The following is a 26,383-nucleotide window of genomic DNA, read 5'->3' on the forward strand; positions in this document are numbered from 1 at the left end:
CTCGTGAGGAACAACCGGACATTTAGAGAGTGCAGTTTAATGTGCCTCACAGAAACCTGGCTGACTCAAAACACCCCAGACGCTAACGTGGATCTACCGGGCTTTACTACAGTGAGAGCGGACAGAGACACGAAACGCAGCGGCAAACGGAAAGGAGGAGGACTCGCGCTGTTTATTAACAACAGATGGTGCCACCATGGACATGTTACTGTGAAGGAGGCAACGTGCAGCAAAGACATCGAGCTGCTGGCGGTGGGTCTCCGTCCTTACTACATGCCGAGGGAATTCTCTCACGTGATCGTGCTCTGTGTTTACGTTCCTCCCCGGGCACACGCCGAAACTGCGTGTGACGTCATCCACGCGACCACCTCAAGATTACAAACGCTGCACCCGGATGCTTTCATCGCCATCTCAGGGGACTTTAACCATGTTACTTTGAACTCCACACTACCGGACTTTCACCAGTTTGTAAGCTGTCCCACCAGGAAGAACAGGACAATAGACCTCCTGTATGCAAACGTGAAGGACGCCTACACTGCCACCCCGTTACCACCTCTGGGTAAGTCCGACCACAACCTGGTCCTACTCAAGCCACAGTACAAAACTATGATCCAGAGACAACCGATAACCACACGCACCTTCAGAAAGTGGTCTCCCGAGGCAGAGGAGGCCCTCAGAGACTGTTTTGAGACCACTGACTGGAGTGCCCTACAAGAGACCCATGGTGATGACATTGAGGGGGTCACACACTGCACAACTGACTACATGAACTTCTGCATGGACGTTGTGGTTCCCACTAAAACTGTGCGCTGCTTCCCGAATAACAAGCCCTGGATCACCAGCGATGTCAAGGAGATCCTTAACAGGAAGAAAAGGGCATTCAAGGAGGGAGACCAGGCAGAGCTGAAGCGGGTGCAGGGGGAACTCAAGGTCAGACTCCGAGAGGCAAAGGAGGAGTACAGAAGGAAGGTAGAACAGAAGCTGCAGCAGAACAGCATGAGAGAGGTCTGGGAGGGCATGAAGACCATCACAGGCTGCAAAAAGAAAAACAACAACGCAGAAGACGGGGACCCTGAGAGAGCAAACCAGCTCAACTTGTTTTTTAACAGGTTCGACAGCCCCGTCGCTGCAGCCAGTGCCTGTCCCCCCAGCACCCCTCTACACACCCCCTCCCCCCCTCTCACTCCTCCCCCCCAGCACCCCTCCTCCCCCCCCAGCACCCCTTTACACACCCCCTCCCCCCCTCTCACTCCCCCCAACACCTCCACCAGAACAGATACAACCTCCAGCGACAATCCATCCCCCCTCCGCCCCACCATCACCAGAGACCAAGTGAGCAAGGAGCTGAAGAGACTCCGCCCCAGGAAGGCAGCAGGCCCAGACAAGGTGTGTCCCAGGATGCTAAAGGCCTGCTCTGCTGAGCTGGGGGAGCCACTTCAGCACATCTTCAACATGAGCCTGCGGCTTGGGAAGGTTCCTGTGCTCTGGAAGACCTCGTGCCTCACCCCGGTCCCCAAGAAGAAAAACCCCAGTGAGCCAGGCGACTTCAGACCCATCGCTCTGACATCCCACGTTATGAAGACCTTCGAACGGCTGCTGCTCCAACACCTCAGACCCCAGGTCCAACACACACAGGATCCCCTGCAGTTTGCATACCAGGCAAAGGTGGGCGTGGACGATGCCATCCTCTATCTTCTACACAGGGCTTACTCTCATCTGGACAAAGGGAGCAGCGTGATGAGAATCATGTTCTTTGATTTCTCAAGCGCTTTCGACACCATCCATCCCCTCCTACTGAGAGACAAGCTGACCGAGATGAGGGTGGACTCGCACCTGGTGAGGTGGATCACGGACTACCTCACAGAGAGACCACAGTACGTCAGACTGAAGGACTGCACATCTGACACTGTGGTCAGTAGCACCGGAGCACCACAGGGGACCGTGCTCTCCCCCGTCCTGTTCACCCTGTACACCTCGGACTTCCAGTATAACTCTGAGCTCTGCCACATGCAGAAATACTCGGACGACACTGCGATAATTGCTTGTGTCAGGGATGGACAGGAGGAGGAGTACAGGAGCCTGATCGAGGACTTTGTGACGTGGTGCAGTGCCAACCATCTGCAGCTAAACACCTCCAAGACCAAGGAGATGGTGGTGGACTTCCGAAGGAAGAAACCACATCTTGAACCTGTTTCCATCGGCGGGGTCGACGTGGAGGTGGTCAGGACCTACGGGTACCTGGGGCTGCAGCTGGATGACAAGCTGGACTGGTCGCCTAACATGGACACTACCTGCAGGAAGGGACAGAGCCGTCTGTACTTCCTGAGAAGGCTGGGGTCCTTCAACATCTGCAAAAAGCTGCTGCAGATGTTCTACCAGTCTGTGGTGTCCAGCGTCCTCTTCTACGCCGTGGTGTGCTGGGGAGGAAGCTGCAAGAAGAGGGACGCAGCACGCCTGGACAGACTGGTGAGGAGGGCCGGCTCTGTGGTGGGTACAGAGCTGGACTCACTGGTGACAGTGGCAGAGAGGAGGTCTCTGGACAAAATGCTCTCCATCATGGACAACACACACCACCCTCTGCACAGCACCTTCACCGGGCAGAGGAGCATGTTCAGCGAAAGACTGCTGTCACAGTCGTGCTCCACGGACAGACTCAAGAACTCTTTCGTCCCCCTGGCAATAAGACTGTATAACACTTCACTGTCACGGCAGGGAAGAAGCGCACGGTGATCCCTGGACTCTTTTTTCACTTTTTTCTCACTCCTCACCTGCACTGCTGACCTCAGAGTCAGCCCCCAGTTGGACACTGTAATGCATATTGATAGTCACTTTACTGAGCACTGGTCACTTTAAAGATAATCACCTTAATCAATGTCTGGTTTCATCCTACTGTTGTGTTATGCTACATCTGTAAGGGTTGACATGATCACCCTAATTAGGTCAAGTTTCACTCTATTGTCTTCAACACTTAATGCTAATCTGCCCCTCAATAGTTGGGTACTTAACGAAAATCACCCTAACCACTCCTGGTTTCACCATATTGTCTAGGACACTTAATGCAAATCACTGCTCCTTTAAGTTGGTGAGCCAATTTACATTCCTGCATTGACTGTTTAACGACTGTACTCACACCTCTGGCATAAGCTCAAACACCTCTGTACATGCACATGTAACTAGTTTCTAGAAGGTCAGCACTTTGTTTCTAAGGCTCTTTAACTGTTCACAGGTCTCTTTTAACCAACACATGTTTTTCTCTCCTCACAGGTTATGTACATTATGCTATATTAGTTTTAAGTCTAACTGCTAATGCTAACTGCACAGGTTTAACATATAATTATGTTTATTCTTAGTCACATAGGGGCTGCTATATCTTGTTTGGGGGATTATTGTATACAGAGGGGAGGGGGGGACAGCGGGTGTGTATTGTAACTAATGTCTTGTGTCCTGCCTGTCTGTATACTGCTACTGGATGCCTTGAATTTCCCTCGGGATCAATAAAGTATCTATCTATCTATCTATCTATCTATCTATCTATCTATCTATCTATCTATCTAACTCTGAATCGATGAAATTAGAGTCAGCACCCGAATCCACTCGGGCAAGTATGGAAAAGGGGTTTTCATTCACGAGGATACTAGCATCTAAATTGAGACGGTTTCGAGGGGAATTAATTAGCTCAGCCCTGCTCACCAGCACCCCTGCTGCTACTGGTGAGCAAACTAGTTTAACCGATTAGGACAGTTCGCTAGACGATGTCCCTCTTCCCCACAATAAATACAAAGTCGTAAAGAGAATCGCCTATTTCGCTCTGCCGAAGTCAAACGATTTCGGCCCAATTGCATGGGTTTTTCACCATGAAATGAACTGCTCGGTGGTTCACTCTGAGAGGGTGAAAACGCACATTGAGCACCGGACCCCTGGGAACCCGGAAACTCCCACTGATGAGAGGAATGAGTTTTGTCTTTATATTTTTCGCGTTGTCTCTCACAAAGACGATTGTCGATTTTAATAGCAAGGGTGATCAGATCTTGCAAGCAATTGGTTTCAGCACGACCTACAAGTCCATCTTTAACTGGATCACTCAAACCCTATAAAAAGATCCCCTGTAGGGCTTGATCATCCCACCCCAACTCGGTGGCTAGTGTTTGAAACTCCACAGAGTATTCAGCAACGCTATGGTTTCCCTGACGTAACCCGAGTATTCGATTTCCTGAATCCTTGCTGGCAACCGGGTAATCAAACAGTCTCCATTGTCTCGGAGAAGTGCCGGAACTGAACATTATCATTACTTGGGTTAGTCCAAAAAGCTGTTCCCCATGCCCTCGCTCTGCCCGAAAGTAACCCCAACACATAAGCGATTTTAGATCTGTCCGACGCATAAGTTAGTGATTGGGTCTCAAACACAAGCGCGCATTGAAAAAGAAATGACTTACATTCTCCTAGTTTACCACAAAAACGTTCAGGAGCCGGAATGAACGGCTCACGAGGTTGTGCCACTCTGGGAACAGAAACAGAGTTAGTGGGCATGGCAGGTGTAGCTTGAGACACTAACAGCTGATTCTCTACACGATTCAAGCTAGCAGAGATAACGTTAAGTGACTCAGATAAACCCCGAAGAATCTGATCGTGGTTGCCTAGCATGATACCTTGAGAAGCTATAGCATTTCTCAGCAGACTATTTTCTGCGTCTGGATCGGCTGGTTCCATTTTTGGCCAGATTATTCTGTTGTGATCCAGAAAATCTTTAGAACCAAGCGCACGACTCAGAGACAGTTTAACGTTTACAAATAAGAATTTATTAGTAACGTGACTCGGGGTGAAATAATTGTGCAACAAGAATAATAAACGTGACTCTAGTGAACCCTAAAAACCCTATATCCAAACACACGTGACGAGGAGCCAGATTGGACACACGAGACGACAAGGGGGAGACGAAGTCGCAGGACGGGAACGGGAACTACAGAGAGGGAGAAAACACGAGAGGTTAACAAGCCCAAATAAACACAAGTATCCAAGATATCTAGAGAAGCGAGAGCTGACACGGAGGTACAAACCCATGGGGATGAAACAATAATCTGGCGCTGGCTTCCTGGAAGGAGCCAGGCTTCCTGGAAGGAGCCAGCTTAAATAGCTAGTTGATTTGAGTGGAAGCACCTGTGACCGCAGCTGAACCTAATGAGATGATTAGTGAGGGAAGGGAGACACGAGGGAACTGTTAGACAGGGAAAAAACACAACAAAACTGCACGTGGAAACCCCAAACATGACACCAGCAGTGTTGCTGTGGCGTCCTCCACCCCTTTACCTGCCTGATATGCTGCCTGACATGGCTAGCAAGCTCCTCTTCACAATCTTTTCAAGCCCTTTCATAACTAATGATGTGAGCGTCACAGGGCGGTAATCGGTCAGTGCCTTAGGTGAAGGAACTTTAGCCACTGGAACAATAATTGATTCTTTCCACAATGCAGGAACATCCAACTGTGATTAGGAAAGCTGAAAAATAAATGAAAAAATATCACATAAAAATAAACCATAATTTTTGAGCAGGCGGCCACAAACGCCGTCAGGCCCGGGACTTTTCCTCGGATCAGTCCCCTCCAAAATTCTACAGACGTCCATTTCATCAATCTGGATCTTACTGCCCTCAGGAGCCTCCCTGAATTTAGACAACTCCTCAGAAAAGTCAAAATCTCAAGTAGAATTGGTTCAACTCCTCAGCCAGGGCAGTGTCGGACTTATCAGGGTGAAACACCCCTTTTTTTCTGTCCCGAATACAGACCATAGATTTAATTCCCTTCCAAGCATCACAAAGGTTATTGTTCCTGAGTTCATCCTCTACTTTATCTTTAAACCTAATTTTGGCCAGCTTGATCTCTTTCTTAACCAGTTTGTGTGCCTCTCGTTGCTGGTGAATACCAGCCTGGTGGAAAGCTAGCTTCTTCTGATTGAGGACACTCTTAAGAGATTTACTAACCCAGGGTTTGTTTTTTGGATACAATTTAATTGTCTTCCTGGGGATAATAATATCTTGCATGTGTAGTACATAACTCGTCACAGTATCAAGCAATTCATCTAAGTCATTACAAGCATCTTTAAAAACATCCCAGTCAGTGCTATAAAAACAACCATTTAGTTCTTGAATGACACTTTCTGTCCATAGAACAACCTCCTTGTGCTCTATCTTCCCTCTCTTAAGGGCTGGCTGATAGACAGGGGCTAGAAGAATACAGTTATGGTCCGAGGATCCATGTGGTGCCATTGCATATGATTTATAAGCCCATTTTATAGCGCCATAGCACAAGTCTAGCTCTTTGCCATGTCTAGTTGGGCAATTTACATATTGGTAGAAATGACCAAGGGGCTTTTTAAGACAGCAAGAGTTAAAATCCCCTAAAAAAAATGGGGAGCATCAGGAGAAATACTCTGCAATTGATGCACAAGTTTAACAATGGTGGATGTGGCATCTACCAAACTGGCTTTAGGATGGATGTACAACACCGTCAGAAATACTTGCAGAATTTCACGCGGCAAGTAGAATGGACGCAGTGAAATAGATAAGAGTTCAACATTGGGAGTGCAGATCGATTCTCTCACTATGACAGTCTTACACCAGCGTTGATTGACGTACAGGGCCACGCCCCCTCCCTGTGTTTTTCCGGTCAGCTGTTCATCACGGTCGAGCCGGATAGGTTGTCCAAAGCCATCGATTTCATAGTCGTGGTTCGGGTACTGACCAGGTTTCAGTGAAAGCAATCCCACGCGTTTTTATATTCGGGAATGCTCTTAACATGCGCCTGCAGCTCGTCGACCTTGTTCCTCAGTGACTGCACATTTCCGAGGATAATAGAAGGCAGTGGCAGGCGGCGAAGCCCTAGCCTGCGTTGCCTGTGTCGCACTCCTCCTCTCCGGCCCGGCTTCTGCACTCGTCCAGCTGACTGCTGCCGGCTGTCTCCGGTCCGGTGTATGTGTGACAAGTATGGCCAGACTTGTCCTCCTCCTTCCTGGGCGCGCTTCCTGGCTCGCACCGCTGTCAGCACATCCAAGTTAGCAGCTCTGTGCCTGCAGATCTCCGGTGGAATGCTGCCGGGCATTGGTTTAGTCCCGACAGCTGATTTTGCCGCACTCTATGAGGAAGTCCCGGCTGTATTGGAGCCTACAAGGCTGGTTGTCTGCTCCGTAGCGCTGGACGCTTGTTTGGAAGTTCAAGATTGTACCAAAAGCAACAATGTTCATAAGCAAAGCATTCATAAGTTCCATGATGAGTTCACGTGATTAAAAAAGTGTAAGAAAATGTTTAAAAAAGGGTTAAAAACACCACGCAGACGACGGTAGAGAGACAAATACACACGGACCCAACTACTGCTGTTCGCCCTGCTGTACTACCCTCTGTGTGTTGACCTACAAGGTCTGTTAAAAGGGCGTCCAAAGAAGACCATTTCTTAACCCTGTCACACTTAGGCAGGTCTTCTACAGAGTTGCAGTCAAGGTTTGCAGGACGATATGGCCGACGGCTCTCTAGAGAATCCAGAACAGAGTGCACGCAGCCAATCTGGGATCTCATGGGGCTGCCATTCGGCCGTCCATGACAGCCCTTCACCATCAGAGAACGCTGTGCTGATTGCTGCACCGATAGGGTAACAGCTTTCGGTGGACGCCGTGTGATGGTTCGGGACGGCATCTCCCTCACTGGAAAAAACGAGACTTGTCATCATTGGAGGCAATCTTAATGCAGACAGATATTGAGATGAGATTCTGCAAACAGTGGCAATCCCATATCTCCACAGTGTGGGACTGAACTCTATCCTCCAAGATGACATCACTCGCAGGATTTATCAGACTACTTTTCATTTAGTCTGCAAATTTCTGGCAAGAGATTTCCCGAAAGACAAGTAAGGTGCTGTTTTTGCACCCTGCCAAAGTGAGTGTGCAAGTTTTCTTAAACAATTGAGCACATATCAGAGTCTATAAAAACAGTCCCCGCCCATAAACAGGTTTACTCCTCACTTATTATGTAACATGCACACAGGGAGTTGTCGGTCTTGGGTTGTTCCCACACTGGTTTTCTCGTTAGGTATAAAGAGAGCTGCCTGCCTCCGCCTTCCACTTCGCCTTCCACTCCATCTGCAGCTCCGTCGACTCGTGTTTGTCCTCTCTTCTCCTCTTAACCATGTCAGACCCATCAGCCATGACAGACCTGAGAGCAGCCATTTGCATCCTGGTTTCGACCTACAATAAATATGCTGAAGCTGAGGGCTGTAAGAAGACCTTAAACAACAACGAGCTCAAGAATTTGATCCAGAATGAGATGCCTGAACTGCTTGAGGTACAGTACACGCCTTGACAGATAAATTACTGTTCAGACTGAGGTGACAACAATCAGACATGATTACTTTGGATACATTCAACTTATTTAGTAAGTTAAATAAAAAATGAAAAAAAAAAAAACAACAAGACCATTTTATTCATTATCAGGGTTCGATTGGTGTTTTTAAGGATCAAATGGATGGTCTTCCATCTTTATTGTGTTTCTTTATTAGAGTGATTCGATCATGAGAGTTATTCAGGCGTGGGCATCACATCTTTGAATTTGTATTCTTAGGTTCTGCTGATGTTTTGCATTTCTTGTTACTGTAGATTTTGTGAAATTAAACCTGTAAAGAGTCCATGAAATACGTACCTGTGACTTTACAAAGAAAACACCTTTTTGTTTTGTAAAAGTCTACAATCCTGACATCGAACGTGTTCAGTCCTCCCCACTGCAAACACTGTAACTTTAATATGATTGTTTTTTTGTTGGTTTGCACAGAAGCCAACGTGCGAGGTTGGACTAAACGAGCTGTTCGAAACCATGGACTGCAACGGCGATAAGAAGGTTGACTTCCAAGAGTTTGTTACGGCTATAGGTGCTGTGGCCTGTGTCTACCATGAATTATGTCCTGATATATGAGCATGGCGACTGCATCCTTGGGCGGGACCAAATGACATGAATTAGATCCCTGTGTTCACTTGTTCTGTCAAACAACTGAATAAAACCAATAATTTAACATCATGTGAGGTATTATGTTGTTATGTAAAATCATGATAAATGAATAAATATCTGTTGCAAAGTGTCGCGAAGCTAAGACTGACTCAAGACGAGCTGTTTGCTTGTCACGTGACTTGAACTGAAGCAAGAGTTGTGAAGGAACAACTTAGAAAAGAGTAAAGGAAATAAGACATGTTTGGAGTTTAAAATTATAATGACATTTCTCATACTTTGTTTGTGCCCATAGGAATGAACATTATATAATTATTTAATAAAAGCATGCTGTTGCATGTGCACAAAGAAGTTTTCTGTTTTTCAATTTCCTTTTTTTTGAATAAGAAGGGCCCTCTCACTCTTACTTTTACTCATCTAACATTGGGGCAATCTGTGGTGGACAGCTTACATCTTGCTGCTCATCATTATGTGGATGTGTGTGGTTATTGATATTTTTTTTATGTGTGTTATGTGTCGCTCTTGCTCCTCGACCAATACTCCCGACTACTTCTACTTTTATCAACTTTTGCTGATTGTTCCTCATGCCTGGTGATGAAGGTGTATCACCCTCATCTGAGGTTGTCAGGGAAACCTCCACATGTGTTGATGGTGATATTCGGGAACTGGAATCCTTCTTGTACACTGATTATAAAATGCAAAATATGGGAAATGAAATTGATCCTGATAATAACTTTTTTGCTAATAATAACATTGATTGTGGGTATTATACAGAAACAAATTTCAACAGAATGATTAACACAAAGAACAAATTCTCACTCATCCACTTTAACAGTCGAAGTCTGTACACAAATTATATTTCCATTGGAGAATATTTAGAACAGTTTGATTTGAGTATTTAATATTATTGCCATGTCTGAGACCTGGTTAAACACAGAAAAAGATACAGACTTTAATATGTGTGGCTATGAAATGTTTTACACAAACAGACAAAATAAAAAGGGAGGGGGTGTTGCACTCTACATTGACAAAAAGTTCAAGTTTATGGAAAGATCAAGTGTATGGAAAAAATGTTTTCCGTTTACAACCAGAAGGACTTGTTCATATGTGGAGATTATAATATTGACCTCCTTAATGCTAGTAAGCATAAATCAACAGAGGAATTTGTTAATATAATGTACAGTATGTGCCTGTTTCCAATAATCAGCAGACCAAGTAGAATAACCTCTTATAGTGCTACCTTAATAGATAACATTTTTACAAACATTTTGGATAGCAACATAGTGCGTGTTCTTCTACTTAATGACATTAGTGATCACCTGCCAGTCTTTGTTGGATATGATGCCAATTTTAGAAGGATAAAGAATGTAAATCCAAGTAAATATATAAGAGTCAGAACAGAGGAGTAAATCAATGCTCTCAAAACTGACCTCAGTAATCAAAACTGGGAAGCCGTATTTCAAGAAAAGGACTGTGATAAAGCCTATGACGTATTTTCGGATATTTTCAAAAAGTTGTATGACAACAACTGTCCGCTAAAAAAAATATGATAAAGAGCTAATTCAGGCAAAGAGTCCTTTGGTTTATGAAAGGACTGTTGAACGCTTGTAAAAAGAAACATCTACTTTATAGACAATTCATCAAGCACAGAACGAGTGAGGCGGAAGCCAAATATATAACATATAAAAAGAAATTAGTTAACATTATGAGAAATAGCAAAAAAGGAATACTATGCCAAATTACTTGATAATAATAAAAACAATACTAAGGGCATTTGGAAGGTGCTCAACACTATTGTTAGAAATGGACCAAATAGGATGAACTACCCAGATTATTTTATTGATAAAGATAAGACCATTGACAACATGGAGGATGTGGCTGATGGTTTCAATAAATTTTTTGTGGGGATTGGACCTGATTTGGCACAAAATATTTTGGTAAGGGATCCACTGGAAAAGGAGGCAGTTGTGAGGTTTCAGTTCTGTTTGGTTGTTTTCTTTGTGAGGTTGTGTTGTCCTTTCTCCCCCTCCCTTCTCTGGTCTTTTCTCCTCTGCAGGTATGTGAGTGGCAGGGGGTGTGGCTGGCTCCTCCAGGCAGCAGACGAGGCACACCTGTCTTCCATCTAATCAACCCCTCCATATAAGCCTGGCTGTTACCCTACTCCTGTGCCAGATAATTCCATCTCGTCCGGTAGTGGCATGTTTGCATACAGCAAGTCATTGATTTCTCTAGTTGGATTTTTGTGCTCTCGCTTTGTGAACACTTTTGGACTGAACTTGTTTTTTTCTCTTTTCTAGTTTTTGCTGTTGTGCCTCCTGGATCGTCGAGCCAGCCAGCCTCCTGCCTTCACTGCCTGCTCTTTTGTTTTGGAACATTAAATATCTTTTTGGTTAAAACTATTTTGGTTCGTCTTTGTCTCTGCATTTTGGGGTCCGCCAAAAACAAAACCTAACAGCAGTGGGTTATTTAATTGATAGAAACCCTCAATCCTGCAGATGAAAAGGAAATTACAGAACTTGTAAATATCAGTATAAATAAAACATCTGCAGACTTTCAGGGGATTGATATGGCAATATTGAAAAAAGTCATAAAGGGTGTTTTGAAACGTTTTACTTATATTTGTAATCTGTCCTTCCAATCAGGAAGATTTCCAAATGCAATGAAATCTGCTAAAGTAATTCCGTTATTCAAAACAGGAGATACACATTTATATACTAATTATAGACCAGTTTCCTTACTGCCACAATTTTCTAAGATTTAGGAGAAGCTTTTCGCTGCCAGATTAATCACTTTTATAGAAAAGTACAACTTGCTATCGGACAGTCAATATGGATTCAGAAAAAATAGATCCACTTCACATGCACTTATTGACCTAATGGAAGAAATAACATCACAAATAGATAAAGGGAGGTTTGCTGTTGGAGTTTTTATTGATCTGAATAAAGCATTTGGCACCTTAGACCATGACCTTTTGATTAAAAAGCTGGAGAGATACGGTATCAGAGGGACTGATCTGAACTGGCTGAAAAGCTATTTAGGTAATAGGAAGCAGTCCGTCCAAGTTGGTAACTTTACTTCTAAGGAAAGAGGTATCATATGTGGTGTACCCCAAGGGTCAATACTGGGGCCAATCCTTTTTATTTTGTATATTAATGACCTGTGTAAAGTATCAAAAGTTGCAAAATTAGTACTGTTTGCCGATGATACCACGATGAGGATTTACAGCAGCTCTTACAAGAAATCACACATGAAATGGTGAAGCTAAAAAATTGGTTTGATTTAAACAAATTGTCATTGAATTTGGACAAAACTAAACTTATGCTATTTGGTAGACACAGAACTGACTTTCCAATTCAAATAGTAATTGATAATGTAACTGTTAAAAGAGTGGACCATATTACATTTCTAGGTGTGATCATCATGGAAACCTCACATTGGACATGTACGATCGAAGATAGCAGAGTGTGGGTGTCATGAGGCGATCTAGATACTCAACCAACAGTCTCTTCTTATTTTATATTATTCTCTTGTTTTGCCCTATATGAGCTACTGTGTTGAAGTCTGGGGCAATACATATAAGACCAACGTGTTTCCCCTGTACATACTACAATAAAGAGCCATAAGAACAGTTTTTGGTGTTGAGTTCAATGACCATACAAACCTCTCTTTCTAAAGGCATCAGCATTAAAAAAAATTGATTTAGTGAAATTTAAAACTGCACAACTTATTTATAAAGCAAAAAAATAATCTTCTTCCAAGGTCAATCCAAAACTTATTTCACGAGAGGTCACGAGATCGACTCGCAAAAGTATGTGTATCTCAGTTGGTGGGGTTATCTTATGGAATAGTTTAAATGCTGAGGTCAAACTCAGTAATAATGTTCACCAATTTAAAAGGAAGTTCAGATGAGGTGTGTTTGAAACTTATCACAAAGAGGGAAAAATAGGTGAACTAGCTTACAAATGAGATAATTGTATGGTTGAGGGGTTGCGGAGAGTGACTTTGTGTTTCTTGTTGTTTTTACGTTGTATTTGTGTTGAATGGGGTTGGTCATCTATAAGCGTTGCTTCAGCCATTCCCCTTTCAAACCTTGTTGTTGTTGTTGTGTCTGTCTGTTTTAGGGTTTGAAATAAATGATTTTGAATTGAATTGAATTGAATAATATTGAAAAGTACGGAAGCCCTAAGCGGACATACTGTACATAAGACATTTGATTGTTTTCCTCACTTGGAAACTCTTTGTCTTCATGGGAAAACCAAAAACCCATAACCACGAGGGAAATCAGCGCAAAATAAAATGTCCAGTGATATGTCTCCTCTGAGCCTCCGTAGGAATGTTTAGCAACAGCGGCAAGAAAGACGTCCTTTAAGAAGCAGAAGCCATCTGCTGAAAGTGGGCGGGGCTTGAAAAGAGGACGAGACGGAGATGCAGGAAGAAAGCGACTGATTGTAATGATTAAAGGCAAAGCAGCACATGAATACAGTCAGTCATGCTGGTGAAAGTGTTTGTTTGAATTTGGTTGCTTCGCTGATGTCATTGAAAAATTAAAAGCCTCAAAACAACACAAATGTTTTTGAGAAGCTGCAGCAAACTCAAGAATTTTAGGCCAGAACGATCAGAATAAGGCCCAAAGAACAAATGTGTCAACTCATAAAATACATTATTTGTATTGTATGTGTCTGTCAACATTTCAGGGACAGAGAGAGAGAGAGAGAGAGAGAGAGAGAGAGTGAGAGAGAGAGAGAGAGAGAGAGATGTTACAGTTAAAGGTGTGGTGAGTCAAAGAGAGCCAGGGAGAGTTGGCTCTGCTGTTCTTTGCAGACTCGTCTGCGGTGGACTCCACCCAGTCTAGGCAGGTGGAAAGGTTGGCATGGCGATGATTGCACTTTTTTAGGAGGTCACATATTAAAAGATGATTCGCAAAAATCCCGAAAAATTGATTAAACTGTCAGGCGTCACATCGGCACTCTGAAAATTGAATCTCAATAATACTGCGAAAAATGTAAAAAATTGAGAACGTACCGCCATCTTTTAAATCGGAGGTGAGGTGAGAAGAAAACAGACGAGACAAAAACTGTGTGCAGATATTACAAGAAGACGGCGAACGACGATGCATGACGTTTTTTCTTTGGGGAAAAATATATAGATAAAATGTGTCAACGTTATTATTGTTACGAAGGTGGGCTTGGTTAAAGTGTGCGTGTATGATACACCAGCCTCGTGTGTGTGTGTGTGTGTGTGAAGGTATCCTCTTGCAGGAAACATCATAAAAAGAGCCTTGACATACCTACTCTGGAATAACGCCAAGCAGAGATGTAAAAGAGGAATTTGCGTGTGCTCCGGGACTCGCCCGCCGCAGGTGAAGCAATAATCCAGCCGTGGAGCGACGGAGGGAATGGGTGACAATATTTGTGCAACACAAAAACATGATTACAAAAAAAAAACAGAGAGCACATAAATGAACTGCAGATGGACGTGACTCAGAGTGAATTAGCATGTAGAAGAAGAATAGGAATTTAAATAATCAAACGTGTTGAGAAGAAAAGAGCTTCAGAGACACATCAAACAAACAGGACTATAAATAGATTTAACAGCTCGATTGAAGGACGTCTCATGTGGTTGCTGCTGAGAAGGTGGAAAAAGTTTTGCAGGTTGCGAGATTACCTCGATCATGCTAGAACGATTACTCCACTTCCTGTTTAACGAGGACATGAAGGGGCCTGCATGTGAAGAGACGCAGTCTTCTCGGAGTTCTGAGAACGGTCAGTCGGACAGCAGGCGTCTACTCAGTTTTTCTTATTTAATAAAGAGAGAAAGATGTTTGCTTAGAGGCGTGCAGCACGCAGAGGAGAGAAGAGGGAACCTGCAAAGTCTCAAGCGAGTGGTCAAAGCCGCGGCTTTGTCTCTGATGCAACAGTATGAGCCACTTCACAAACAGCTCGGTGCAGACATCTCCGCGGTCAGCGGCGCTTTCTAACTTCTGAAGACAATAGACAGAAAGACAACAAGGACTGAAAGGTGACGGATGGGGGACTTTCAAAGCTCTGCAGTGTGCACAACATCAGAACAACAAAACTCACTTTTATTTACCTGAATATAGTGCCAACTATCTCAGGACACACAAAGAGCAGGTGTTACTGCCCTCTCCTGAGTGTGTGATCGACTTCTCTTTTGGAGTGTGTGTGTGTGTGTGTGTGTGTGTGTGTGTGTGTACATGTGTGTACATATGTGTACATGTGTGTATAGGGTGTGGTGCATTCCCAGGCATGACATCATCCACTCGAGATCGATTGTGCATGTGATGCCTTCTGGGTAAGGGGGGGAGGGGAGGGGAGGTGGGGGGGGGGGGGGGAATTGGTGTGCAGCCTCAAATATCAACCAATGAGAGGAGAGCACCTGTCTGTCGACACACCTTCATAGAGCTTGACCTGCCAAGTGTTTGTCAAAGGATCTGATGCAAACTCAATGTGCTGTTTTGTTCAGTTCACGCTGAACCTGTTTGTGTCCGGTTTGAGGTGCACACATACGTGCATGACGGTTTGGTTTCACTCGGGTTTAAAGGCGCTGTTCACTGGTTGTTTGCTTTGGTTATTTACAATCGGTAGTCAGGTTGTGTTTGTATTTCTTCTTTACCAATTTGCAAGTATGTAATTAAAACTCAAACTTCTGGTTGGCAGCCAGGTTGTGCCCCGTCATGCAGGATGTCGTCCTCTGCACTTTGCTGCACGTCCTCTCCTGCTCTCTCCTTTTCCAACACCAGAGCTGTTTCTTTCTGTAAACGGACTACGTGTCCCAGCAGCCACTAGGGGGCGCCCAAGCTGCAAGTCCAGCTCCAATGTACAGTATTTAAAGAGAATTAAAATGACCCGTCTATTGCCAGCCAAGCCCCCTCATGTGATGTCTTTAGTGGAGAACTTGAATGCTGAACATTAAATTTAAGATTTAAAAAACATGAAGCTGCTGTCAGGTTTGGGATGACTGACATTGATCAGGTGTTTTTGTCTAATAATTCATAGTGATTGTTTTTAAAGGATTTTTACGCCAGCAGGTGGATCGTTTCTTAGGAGAGTTTTGTCTCATTTCTAGGAGCCTACTTTGTTTTTTTACATTTACTCCTTCACATTTATTGACATAGTTTCCCTTTTCTTATGATTTCCTCTCGGTTGAACTTGCCGGAGACGTTTGATTTGAATTAGTGACATTAAATGGGATGATATCTGCAGTGGCAAATCTAAGGTCTGCTGGGGCTCCTGGAAAAAAATTCCTTATGGGGCCCGTCCAGCAAGTGTTCATCACCATAATGTCGGCCAGTGTCCTACTCCTCTTCCTTTCTTTTTTTCCACTTCCACACAGAAAACTCCTCTTCATTCGCCGTCACTGACTGTCATTGACAAATGTTGGTTTTCAAGGGAGAGGGAGCGCTGTCAGATGGGCCCCCCTTAGGGAGGTACATTTATGGGCGGCTTGGTAGAGTCGTAGTCCCTCAATCGGAAGGTCGAGGGTTCGATCCCCAGCTCCTGCGAGCTAAACTAAACCCCTGCTGCGTCAGGGGCGTATGAATGTGGCGTGAATGGAATTAGTTACTAGATGGGCCATATAACCAGCCGTGGGTGTGAATGGGTGTGATCTGTGTAAAAGGGCTTTGAGTAGCCTCTGGATATTCATAGGAGCGGGCTTGGTTTCGCACGGTCACGGCTATCCATCACCCTGACGTGTACAAACGGGATTGAACCTGCAATCATTCATCACATGTCAAGAAAGTAAATAAAGAAGAGAATCACGAGTTCACGACACCTCAGTGACAGTTTGAACGCTCCAGAACCTCCACTCTGTGAAGGAGACCCACCATTATAATGCACCAACTTTTTTTTTATGCATCTGACAGTGTCATGGTTTCATGACTCATAAACGTATTAAATCTCTCTCTGTTGTTAAATGACAGCATCACAACAGCAAACAGAGGGATTTAGACTGGAGTGGAAACTTGAAGAAGCTCCTTGTTTGCTAATCCAAGCGGCTCCTTAATCCACCTCTGTGATACTTTCTGTCTTCAGGTCAGGTCAACACTCTTTATTAGCTCACCAGCAGGGAGCGGTGGTCCAGTGACACACTTTCTCCAGCAGGGTCAGTTATGCAATATTAGAACGACTATGCTGCCCCCTAGTGGCTGCAGCGAGCACTCTTTTTTTAAAGACAGTTCAACAGGTGCAGAGATGACAGAGAGCGGCTCTATATGTGTTAATGACCTCTCTTCTGTGTTTTACTGTAGTTGATACTGTAGTGTCTGCAGGCCGAGTTCAAGGCCTCCTCCTCTCAGAGCTGGTTGTGAAACGTGTTTGCTCTGTAATCGCCTTGCAAGGTCGTCTCTCTCTCTCTCTCTCCCTCTCAGTTCGGGGGCATTATGGCGGCTTACAAGGATTATGAGGAGGAGGATGTGGCTCTGGAGTCAGGAGATAAAGGTGGGAGGAAAGAAGTAAAAGGGTGATGGGGTTAAGGAGGTTACTGTTTTTACTGTTGGGTCTTACAATGTTGCTGCACTTTAGGACTTCCTGTTTCCAACCCATGCATGAGTCGGACATGTATGCCAAATAACACCCGCATTTATAAAAACACAGTACAATAAATAAAAATGTCTGTCCTCAGAGGAGGATTTCAGGGATGAGGACTACACCGGGTGTCGCTCTACAAACCTCACGGCTCACCAAACAGGGTTTTGAACCAGGAACCTTTTGCCTTGAGGCAACAGCACTTATCCGTACACACCAACGTGGATCCTAAATACGTAGCTGGCCGGTTGGGAAATGGCGTAGCGCGGGGGGGTGGGGGGGCTTGCCATTGGGGCACGGTACAGATTGCCAGTGTGATCGAAACCACGCCCCCTCACTTAAACTGTGCACGCGCCAAACAGGGAATAAATATTTGCGTTGCATGATCACGCCGTTGATCAATTTTATTGAAGCAAATCTCGTTAAGCATTGAGTAAACTCACGGTACGAACTCAGTCAGAGTCATAGATGGGGATGTGTTTGTGTGTTCGGAGGTTCACGGCTCAGCTCGGTCCTCGTGAGGAAGGAAGAGCACGTTATGAACACACACATCTCTGGTCATATGAGCAGGCAGGGTGACCATGAACACACTGACGCTCTTTGTTTCTGGTACCCGGGGCCGTTTCTGACGCTTTCACAAAGACACTGAAGGAGGTTCACGACACGGTACCTGACACATTCGTTTTCAAGTTATTGGTCAAAATCTGGTTAAAACACGCCTTTCAGATTAAGATTAGGAATGAGAAACCCGCGATGATGTCAGGATGTTTTCATCTTTAAGCAGCGGGTAAATGTTACCCAACGGTCACCATATTGGAAACACAATCTCCTCCTGACCTTTAAACAATCTACAAACAGGCTGAGGCTGGCCTTTAGCGGTGAGCATGTTTAGTTCGGCTGTAAACATTGACATTTTACTGTGGCACTTCATGGGGATCCGTTGGCTGTTGCAGTCCGCCTCAGGTGGGACAGTTTTCTGCACGTCTTCTTTTTCCAGCTTCGTGGTCGCCGCTCGAACAAATACACTTTGTTCTTTTTTAATTTAGTTTTCAGCCTACAGTTTGGTCCATAGTCCCATTTGAAGAATGGGTAAAATGCAGATTTCGTCAACTTGAAAGTATCTGCAGAAGTAGAACAGAATATCTTTATCAAAGTTAGTGCATCACTTCCACCACCATCAGCGCTCGAGTAGGACGGTCCTCCTCCTTGGTCCTTGATCAGTACAGCATCTTAGACCATGATTTAATCATTCTGGACTCAGAGCCTCGTCATGAGTCTCTAAAAATCAGAATTTGCATCGCAGGTGGTGTTTTTAACTCAAAAACGTTCATCATGTCTTCAATTATTAAAGTGTTTTTGTTTCTTTTTTCAGACTCAAAGTATTAGAGGAGATGTAGCTCTTCACCTGACACTTTCTGCGAATGTCTCTCGCCTTCTTCAGAGTGTCTCACTGACAGCGTGTGACGTGTCAGCCGCCAGATCGTGGCACGCCCAGCAGGGCTGTCAGATCCACCGGTCTGACCACGCCCACGCCAAAACGCCGGTGTCGTGGTGCCTGTTTTTGCTTTGGAGGCTGCTGAGAATAGTGATGTGGTTTTCCACTTTGGTTTTCCCAGCTACGATTACTAGCGATCGGCGTGGAGCAGTACGGAGGATCTGATGGAGGATCTGAGTATTTCAATCAGGAGAGACAAGTGATATTAAGAATGAATTTATTACAGTGAAAAAGTGATTGACAGAATGAGATTTGACAGAATGTTTTGGCGCTTGGACTCTATGGGGTGGAAGATGCGATTTAGTGATGAAGTCCTGCTCGTCATTAGGATAGATCCCCCCCATGGAGTCCAGACCCTGGTGGTGGAGGACTGATGATTTGATGAGACCGAGTTGGAGAAGAATTGATGGGAGTTGACTCTGCTTCTGAAGATGGCGGTGATGGGGAGGTGGAGGGGCGCACGAAGCCAGCTTGAAAGAACTAGGGAAGAAAAAGGATCATATTTAAAAGGAGAGCTGAACGATGATAGGCCGAAAACGAAGGAGGAACGCTGCGCCATTGGTTAGATGAGGTCCGGTGACAGAACAGCTGATTAACCCACGGACGGCCCAAACTGACAGCTCGAAAATGACAGCGTGAAAAGAGTGACTGAGAAACCTGATTGTGGATCACTTAAAGTCTTCCTTACTGAACTTTCGCTAAGCTTCATTATAATCATTTCTTTCACAAAAGTTCGAAGTTCAAATCTTCACTTCACGTCGAGTTAATTCTGATCAAGATCAAACTTTTTAAACAGCTGATGGCATGTGCTCGTCATGTAATCCTTCAAACCATTAAACTCAGAATGAAACCAACTTTATGATCTCATGGGTAATCTGATTTAGTTTTATAGGCTGATAAAATGAATGATGTGTCTTTAAATGTCAGCAGTCGAAGCCATGTGAGACGTCTGACTGCACCACAAATAGACGCTGACTCATTCTTTATTCTGACACACGACTGGAATAACTTGTGTGTTGGTAACGTATTCATAAAGGAAACATTACAAAACATGTTTATAATTGTTTAATTGTCCTAAAAAAAACCTGTCAACCAAGACGGACCTGTTGACGGCGTGTGTGGACCGGAGCTTCAGGAGTGAGATTGACAAACAGTCATCAGGGATTAAACATAGCAGGGAGTTTCTTTCATACCACACATTCCTTTGACTTTAGTGTCACGGAGGCCGTTTCTGTCTGACAGGATGCGACTGCTCTGAAGACTCTCAAGTCCCGTCTGCTCAGCTGGATCCTGACTTATGAGCGACCACGGGGCCTTTGTGTACTGTGTATGTGTGAGTAGCAGATAAGAGTTGCTGTGTTGTCTGCGTGCACAGAGATCTGAGGTCTGACAGTGATGGGAAACAAACAACAAACAGACATCGGCTGTGTGACCTCTGACCTGCAGGACTCTGGTGCGAGGGTGTGGTGGCAGCTTACATGCTACAACACTCACAGAGGAGATATATTCTGCTGATCTGTACTCAACCTCGGCATCGTTTTTTTAAACACATCGTACACATTTGTCCTGCTGCTCCACAGCGCCGCTTTGCACTGCTGTCTTTTTTTTGCAGTACGCTAAAGACACGCTGGACAGAACAGTGTCCAGCCATTTAAAAAAAAACACACAAGACACCGACTCCCGATGATATTTAAAGGGATACTTCACCCATTTACATGAAGCTGTGTATCATTAGAAACATGGTAGTAGTGTTGAATGGTCGTGAATCCAGCCCTCATTTTGCCCTGAGACGAGAAAAATATGTTTTTCTTTGCTTGAAAGTTTTCTTCATGTGATGCAAAAAGCGTCATATTACATCACATGAAGAAAACTTCCAGGCAAAGAAAAACATATTTTTCTCGTCAACATTACGTCCAGACCGTGGCGGACGCGGAGTTTGTGGAAATTTGTAGTTGAAGATTCAGCAGCTGAAATAAACGTTTAAAATAAAAGTTTTTTCAGCGACACATCTCACAGCGCTGCTCAGTGCAGTCGGTGTGCCGGACTTAAAGGTGAAAGTGATGTGATAGATCGACTCTTAGTGTCTGTGTGTGCACTCATCACTGTGGTTTCCTCATTAGAGGGCCTGAGCTGACAAACATCTTCGGTGGCTAATATATTAGCTCATATAAACAAACGACCTATCCCTTTAAGAGAAGATATTCATCTGCACGCTTACCTCTGTGCAGCCATCATCATCAGACCGCCACTTAAAGATGAGATAAAATAAATGACGGCTCGTTTGACACATGCAAGTCATCCTGACAGAACAATAAATAAAACTTCAATAAAAACATTTGTTGAAAGAAATTTGTCTGCTTGACACTTTATCGCTCATTTTTGGATGTTTCCTACTAACCGAGGAAAGTTTTCTAAAGCTTCCTTCTGTAAATAAAAAAAAGGATAAATCTTCTTTCGATGGTCTCTGCTTCTTCTCGAAGCTCAAGCGCGTCTTCTTAAATTGTCCCCTGATCACCGGGAGCAAACAGAAGGAGAGAAACAGGAGCACTTTGTAAACTTGTTGAGCAGTCATTCCTAGCCTGCAGACAGCAGACGAGTTAGCAGCGTGCTGAGAGGCTGAGTTATTTGCATTGAGAGCACATTCATGCCTGCTCTGTGCTGATAACAGGCTCTCTGTGGACGGACTGTGACCGCATGATGTCATCCACATTTCCCTTCTTCTACAGACACTTGTCTGTGACGTCAGTCAAACTCAGTGTCTCTGCACCGTGCTGTAATGCAAACAGGCCGGCTCTCTGTCCTCTCCTCTTTATCGACACACTCCAACACGCCCACCACACACACACTCACACACACACACACACACACACGCGCACGGTGAAACACATGACAGGGAGACTTTGTCCTCGTCCGTCAGCAGAGCTGCAGAAGTTCGTCAGCACAGACATTTACACTCCGTAGGAGTTATCTCGGCCTTCACCGTCAGACACTATTTATCTGACCCTCACCGTTAGCACCCAGAGAAATCTTTTAAAACACCTAAAGGCTCTAAAATCTGACATATTTCAAAATCAATTAAATGGAGGAGCAAAGAGAAAACCATGTTCACCCCGCCGTAGGTCACCACTCGTAATAAAGGCCCTAATCTAAGAGAGTAATGTCTGGTAAAAAGTTGAAAATGGCGCTGGTGTTGTCAGCCTCGGTGTTTTAGAGGAAAAAACAAAGACAAGGGGACAAGTATGAAGAAACTGCTCTAAATGGGTGAGAGCATGGAGACTACAGCAGCAGAGCTGCAGGCTCTACCGAACCTGTGTCGAGAGCTGGAGATAAATGAAACCTCTGAACAGCCAATCACCAACCGCGTCAACGAATGGGCTGAAAAAAGGCAGACGGGGGGGGGGGCGACTTTCAGCGATCGAGCCGGACGCACCTCAAAAAGTAGGGACTGTCTCCTCGGTGTGTCTGGGCCTTTGCTGTCTGACCGGGAGAGTCTCCCGCTGTGAGGTCCTGAAATGATCTGCACGGGTCTGTAAAGCTTTCTGCGTTCTAACCTCTCTCCATGTTTCAAAAGCATCTCCAACATTGATCCTAGTTTGAGCAGCTTTCTGCTGCTGGAGCTTATTAGAAACATGCAGAGGCTTTTTAGCTCGGGTACAATCACTTCTATCTGAAGCAGTTCCACTGCCCGCTTCCATCGCTGCAACACCTGTTGACCTGATAACTGCTCTCATATCTGGCAAACCCAGGGGCGTCCAAAACGGCCTTCAAAGCCCCGCCTACCTTCTCTGGTCCAATCAGATCCAGAGCATTCAGGAGCAGAATCTAAAGTTAGAAGGAGGACATACTGGCTGCTGCATTGTTGTCAGAGAAGCTTCAACACAGCAGGTTTCCTTCATGATCACAGAGGAAGAGAGCAACGAAATCTTGCAGATTTAATAAAATGTCTGAAATGAATGTCAAAATGTATGAAGTCTCAGTCGCCACAGAAATTAAAATAATTTTTACAGAATTATATGAGAATCATGTGAAACACAGAAACAGGAAACACACTTTGTCCCCATGTACCACAGACAGTGTGAAGAATTGCAAAGGAATCCATAAAAGTCTAAATGAATCCACTCCTGAACATAAATTATAAATGATAAATTAGAACATAATAGTGTCTCTTCAACATAACACAAAGCTTCACTCGCCCCCTTTTTCTCTTTTTTCTCTGCAAGACACAGCATGTCTACGACACATCAAACATGGAGAAGACGAGGGCAGCTATAGCTCGTGTATTACTTTCTGCATGTTGTCATTATCGTTCTGAATGGCCTGAGGTAAGGTATGGTACCCTGGATGGGAGCCAGTAAAAGAATTGCACAACAGTAATCTCAGGAAACAACACCAAGTCGCTGTCACAACAGTCTGAGCGAGCGTGCACAGCCAGGCGTGCGTGCGTGCAGCCAGGCGTGCGTGCAGAGTCCAGACAGAGAGCAGACGGTGGTAAACAGCTCCAAGAACAAGAAACAAGAAGTCATGTGGTCTTGTTTTGTGTGTGGGGGGGGGGGGGGGCGGGGTTTGTTTCATCCACATGAGACCCTGATTGGTCTCTATAGCTAATGCTTCAAGCTGCGATTGGTCACTTTCAGGGCAAGAATTTAAATTCCGTGATGGGATTAGTGTGGTGGGAAGTGTGTCAACAGAGAGGGTCAGGATGGTTCGCTGTTTGATACAAATATAAACACATCAAGCCCTCCTGTGATGAGTGCTGACATGTGACTGTCTGCTGATGAATACACTTCCTGAATTCAGTGATAACATCATCTACTGGGGGGGGGACAGATCTGCGAACAGCTAGTTAGATACCATAAGGAAGCTGAGGCTGATTGTACTGAAGCGTTATTTACTATCTTGTGTTCAAATGTTACTCGCTGGCAGGTGTTCCTCAAATGGACTCGGAAATACTGAGCTCTTCCACTTTTTGTTTTTACTGTTTTTGGTCAGTTTCAGGAAGACCAAATGAAAAGAGATGTTTTAATTGAACCATCTCGTAGTTACTGACTGATTTTTTTTCGTCTGGTCCTTAAAAACATGAAAAATGAAAAATGTCTTTCTGTATGAAATAGCTCTTGAGGTTATGAAAGGACAGAGAGAGACAACCGTAAACAAGGTGGCCACGTGTGATGCGTTACCTCGGCGACCCAGCCTGCACCTGACGACGAGCTCGGCCTCACACAACCCCTCGTGAACTCGCTGTAAAGGTGTAAAAGTAAAGCTTTGTGGGAAACATTTTACTTTCACAAGCGTGCAGTGAAATCACCCTCAGGCCTGATATCCCCCCCCGCCCCCCGCCCCCCCCCCGCCCCCCTTTAACCCCCTTCCCTGAGAGGATTACAGGGCATCTTTTAACCGTACCATCTGCTCCAAATTGACTCTCAAATAATGCTGGCAAATGAGAAAGCTGTCCGAGCGGAGAGCGGCGCAGATTGAGATGTAGATCGGTGAATGTTGGGTCAAAGCGTGTTATTGTCGGCTCCTAGCTGAGGTTCAAACAAGGACACAAAAATCCATCTAAACCAGCTTGGAGTCTTTCCAGCATCAAATCAAATGGACTGACCAGTAATTTCTCCGTGTTCACCAGGATATAAAGCATTGTACCACATCATTATTAATTCAGATATATCTGTAAATCACTTTAGATGTATTTCTACTGTCATTATAAAAATGAGTTATCCCTTCTACACTTGATGAAACATCTTACTTTAAATGTTAAAATGTTGTGGTGCTGATGGCTCAGCGGTTCAGCCGTACATCATTTAAGGAGGCTATATTCCTTCAAGCCTGACCTGTGGCACGTTTCCCTCTTCATATCATTTCTCCTGATTTTCTACTCTCCCCTCCGTCACTTTTTAAATTCATAATAGCGTGATGTGTTGCCTTCAGCGGTTTTCACCAAGCGGCAACCTCCATTGTTAAAAAATGAAGCCGATGTGGACGTGCCAATTCTTGAAGTTCATCAAGTGCCTGCTGCAGGAAGTCACATGCATGGAAGTCACATGCATGACATAAAAAAAATCAATAATTAAATGACAGACGTGTCCTCTTGGATATCTAACTATAAAGATAAACTGAAACCTACAGTACAGTGGCTCTCAGTCGATTCTCTGTATGGGCTGTTTTGCAGCGCCTGTACAGTGTATTGATGGTGAAAACCCACAAACAACTTCCTCATTGATCAGACCTCGTGTGTTTCAGAGGGTCAATTTGTGTGCGGCCTTCGACTGCTGCACTCGAACTTCCGATTGAAAACAGGACTAAATATAGGCCTGCGGATTGGCCCTGGGGAACCCTGGGAACTGTAGTGAATGGACAGACATTGGCTTTGTGACACATCAGCTGTTGGACGCGCACTCTCATTCTCATTCATACTGCGTACAAACCCCTCACACACCCTCCCTCTCTCTTTTGTTTTTTTCTCTCATGTGCACATTGACAGACTTCACACTAGTCACACAGCTCGGAGTGAAAACAGCTGGTCAATAGGCCTCGACTCATCTCGTTCCAGAGGTCGTAACCCCCTGTGGTCAAAGGGCGGATGAAGCGTGCCACTCTATAGACCCTCGACTGCATGGGGGGCAGGTGTCAGGCTCAATAATACGCACCATCCCCCAACTTACAGACACACACTTTGTGGTTATTGGCAACCAAGAGACTTTGAGAGTCAGGGAGAGTTAGCTGGTTCACGTTACAGTGGTGCTTGAGGATTAGTGGGGCTATAAATAGTACAGGTAATGGTAACACCAAAGTTGTAGTAATATAAGAAGTTAATAGAAGTACTATAGTAACAGAAGTAGCACTAGAAGTATACTGTATTGTGTCTAGATTAAAGTTAACATGATTTGAACTCTGCTTTATCTTGAATTTTCCCTTTGGAAAATGACCTGGCATACAACATTTTTTCCTGCTCATTTTGAAAGCATTAATGCTGTTTTTATAAGTATTACAAGTATTTTTGAAAAAAAGTGTATTTAAAGTAACAAGTTGTATAAATGTAGGAAATCTGACCAATTGTTTCCAAAGTGAAAGGAATGGCTATTATTCAACATCTAACAACATTTTGAATAATCAGTTAGACTGACTCCAAGAAACGGCATTGGCATAAAATGTTTTTTGTGTGAAAACGCTACAACCAAAAGGCCAAAAGTCAGCCAAAAAACAGTAATAAGGGTATTACCTTGTTCATAGTTTTAAATTCAGAGCTTAGGTCAGAGAAAGGGCAAATGTCACATCCATGCATGATGATTATGATTGTGCTTGACAAAGCTACATGACTACCACCACAAACTCTTTTTAAGTTATTAAGCAATTAAGAAGACAATTA

At 44.4% G+C, this 26,383-nt stretch overlaps 1 protein-coding gene and 1 long non-coding RNA gene across 3 annotated transcripts in view; one reads left to right on the plus strand and one right to left on the minus strand.

Annotated features, from left to right (window-relative positions):
• The window catches only part of LOC306841228 (equilibrative nucleoside transporter 2-like), a 112,389-nt gene that overhangs the window by 67,981 nt on the left and 18,025 nt on the right, over window positions 1–26,383 (minus strand). The window lies entirely within an intron of this gene.
• On the plus strand, window positions 8,066–9,043 carry LOC306841385. Its single transcript, XR_013781489.1, has 2 exons — window positions 8,066–8,322; window positions 8,806–9,043. It is a non-coding gene; the product is annotated as an uncharacterized lncRNA (long non-coding RNA).

The sequence above is a fragment of the Symphodus melops genome, assembly GCF_947650265.1.
Source record: "Symphodus melops genome assembly, chromosome: 20".
Lineage (NCBI taxonomy): Eukaryota > Metazoa > Chordata > Actinopteri > Labriformes > Labridae > Symphodus > Symphodus melops.